The sequence below is a fragment of the Lactuca virosa genome, chromosome 5 (genome assembly GCF_052849685.1).
Source record: "Lactuca virosa cultivar CGN04683 chromosome 5, Lactuca_virosa_CGN04683_v6, whole genome shotgun sequence".
NCBI lineage: Eukaryota > Viridiplantae > Streptophyta > Magnoliopsida > Asterales > Asteraceae > Lactuca > Lactuca virosa.
In genome coordinates this window covers 394,972,101-394,975,591 of record NC_136430.1, presented here as the reverse complement: position 1 = coordinate 394,975,591, position 3,491 = coordinate 394,972,101, and positions in this window count along the sequence as shown.

Below are 3,491 nucleotides of genomic sequence, written 5' to 3'. Positions count from 1 at the left end.
GCTTAATGAGCCTTTTTGGAGCCAGCATGCGAACGCGCCGCGTAGGGTTGAGGAAGGCTCTGCGTTCCGAGTTGAGTCTGCGACCTGAGTCGGTGACGAACGCCTAGCGCTCCACCAGGGAACGCCGTGTGTTCGGGACATCAGTGGGATTTCAGATCTTTTTGCCTTGGAATGGGTTTTGAGGTTTGGGCTTTTGTAATTGGGCCATTTTCTTGAACTTTACTAATATGGGCCTTAGTGGATCATCATATGGGCCTTAATGGACTATGTATTATTTTGGGTCTAGGGTAAGGCCCATTAGAGGGGTTGGGCCCAATTTAGCAAATTGGGCCATTGTTGGGCCACTAGTGGGCTTGGGAAGTCTATCTAGTATTGGGCCTTTCATGATATAGTTTTAGGCTTTAGGCATGGACCAAATTAGATTAGGGGTAAAATGGTCATTTTACCCCAAGGAGGATTATTGGTTTTGGACTAACTGTTATTTTGGTACTGATAGCTCGGGGAGCCAAAGGAGCAGCAGTCTGGGGAATTGCCAGTTAGCAGCCAGAGGATTATTTGCGGGATTTCAGCAGTGCGAGGTGATTCTCCTCATTGTTTGTATGGGTCTACGGCCATAATGCTGGCCCATTTAGTTTATGTATGGTAGGAAGACCCGAGGGTTAGCCCTAGGTATTTTATGATAGTATGTTATTCCAGACCAAGGTCCGATGTCGGGCGGTGCCCGAGGAAGGTTTATATGTATGTTATTTCGGACTAAGGTCCGATGTCGGGCGGTACCCGAGGAATGTTTGAATGTTAGATTATACTTGTTGTCTGTGTGATACTTGTATGTGCCTGGTAGGAAGGTGAGTGTGGGCGAGGTCCCGTATCTCATCACTAGCTGAGTGTGGACGGGGTTCCATATCTCATTATTAGTAGAGTAGGGGCGGGGCCCGTGATAAGAGAGAAGTGAGTGTGGGCGGGGGCTCGTATCTCAGTATCATCAGGAATGTGGACGGGGTTCCATGACTCATCAGTAGCAGGACAGGGGCGGGGCCCAATTCAGGCGAGGCTTTAGAACAGGAAATACATTTAGAGTGTGTTTGCTTTATGTACTACCATGTTTATGTGATTGTATGTGTATAGCGGGCGAGGCCTAGAGACAGGCGGGGCCTAAGAGAAACAGATTTGTATACCGAGCGGGGCTCGATGCCAGGCGGGGCCTGATGCCGGATAGAGTCTGATGTCGGGCGGGGGCCCATTATATGTGCTTATGTGTATGGTATGTGATAGTATGCGGAACTCACTAAGCTTCATGTTACGGTTTTCAGTTTTGGTTTCAGGCACTTCCAGTAGGAGAGGGAAGAGCTCGGTATGACTGCATTGCACACACCATGATGTTTACCATGGAATGTTTACTCTGATGTTTTGATTTGGAAACTCTGATAATAATGTTTTGAAATACTTTGACTCACGTTTTGATAGAATGATTTGATAACTATGGTTTTATTTAATGGTTTATTAATGGATTAAAATGAAATTTCTGGATCGTATTTTTGGGATGTTTCAGAAATAATGATTGATCCAACAAAGATCGAAGTTGTGATAAAGTGGGAACGACCAAAAGTCCAACTAATATTCGAAGCTTTCTAGGATTAGTTGGATATTACAAAAGGTTTATCTAAGGCTTTTCTTTGGCAACTGCTCCATTAACAACTTTTACCTATTAAGGAGCTACATGTACATGGAGTGAGAAGCACGAAGAAGATTTTGAGAAGCTAAAGAAGAAGTTGTCTGAAGCACCAATTCTTTCTTTACCATACGGAGTTGAAGACTTTGTAGTTTATAGTGATGCATATGGAGTTGGGTTAGGATGTGTTTTGACCCAGAGAAATAAAGTGATAGCAAATTCATCTCGACAACTGAAAGAGCATGAGAAGAACTACCCCACTGATTATCTAGACTTGGCAGTGGTAGTATTTGCATTAAAGATATGGAGGCATTATCTGTTTGGTACAAAGTGTAAGCTTTACACCGATCATAAGAGTCTCCGGTATCTCTTTCATAGGAAGGAGTTGAATATGAGACAACGATACTGGCTAGAATTACTCAAGGATTATGAATACGAGATACTTTATCACCCTGGTATAGGCAATGTCATAGCAGATGCTTTGAGCAGCAAGATAATCATGGAAAGGAAGAAGCCAAGGAAGTTGAGAATTGAGATTGGTTCAACAAGTGTCGAGAGTATTAAGAAAGCTCAGGAGGAAGCTTTGGAAGGAGATAACCAAAAATAAGAGCTTTTAGGCAAAACGTTGGAATTCGGTACAAATGGCCAAGGATTGAAGGTATTCCAAAACCGGATTTGGGTGCCTAAGAAGAGAGTAATGAGATATCTTTCATAGAAGAATCCCATAAGACCATGTAGTCGATTCATCCCGACAGTGCCAAGATGTATACGGATCTAAAACCTTACTACTAGTTGTCGATGATAAAGCTCGATGTTGCTAAGTATGTGGCTGAGTGTGTGACATGTACGAGAGTTAAAGCGCAACATCAAAATCTGTATAAGAGTTTGGAGCCCTTACTAGTACCTATAGGTAAATGGGAAGACATCACCATGCGTTTTGTGACCAAATTGCCCAGGACAAAGAGTGGTCACGGCATGATTTGGGTAATTGTGGATCGATTCACAAAGAGTGCGAACTTCATAACAGCCAATGAGTGATGGTCTATGGATAAGCTTGCAAATGTCTATGTAAAGGAGATAATAAGACTTTACAGTGTTCCCTTAATGATTGTGTCAGATCGTGACTGTAGTTTCACGTTGAGGTCTTGGAAGAGCCTACAAGAAGAAATGGGTACAAAGTTGTGTTTATGTACATCCTACCATCCAGAGACTGATGGTCAGATTGAAAGGACAATTCAAACACTAGAAGATATGTTAAGAGCATGTACCCTAGAATTCCATGGTAACTTGGATGAGCATCTACCCCTAGTTGAGATTTCCTACAACAATAGTTACTATTCGAGCATTAAGATGGCACCTTATAAAGACTTGAACCATAGAGAAGTGTTGTACGCCATCTTGTTGGATTGAGGCTGGAGAAAAGCAGTTCATAGGACCGGAGATAGTCCATCAGACTGTTGAGAAGCTGAAGGTGATTAGAAAAAGGATGCTAGCAAGTCAAGATCATCAAAAGAGCTATGCTGACAAGAAGAAATGACTAATGAATTTCGAAGTTGGAGATTTGTTGTTGCTTAAAGTCTCACCATGGAAGGGACTTATAAGATTTGGAAAGAGAGGAAAGATGAGTCCAACATTTATTGGACCATTCAAGGTTCTTCAGAGAGTTAGGAACCAAACTTACAAGCTGGAATTTCCAGAAGAATTGGATGATATTCATAACACTTTCCATGTGTGTTATTTGAGGAAGTTCATGGGAGAAGTTCCCGATATGATTCCAATTTCGCAAATAAGGATTGATGACGAGAAGAGGTTAATTGAAGAG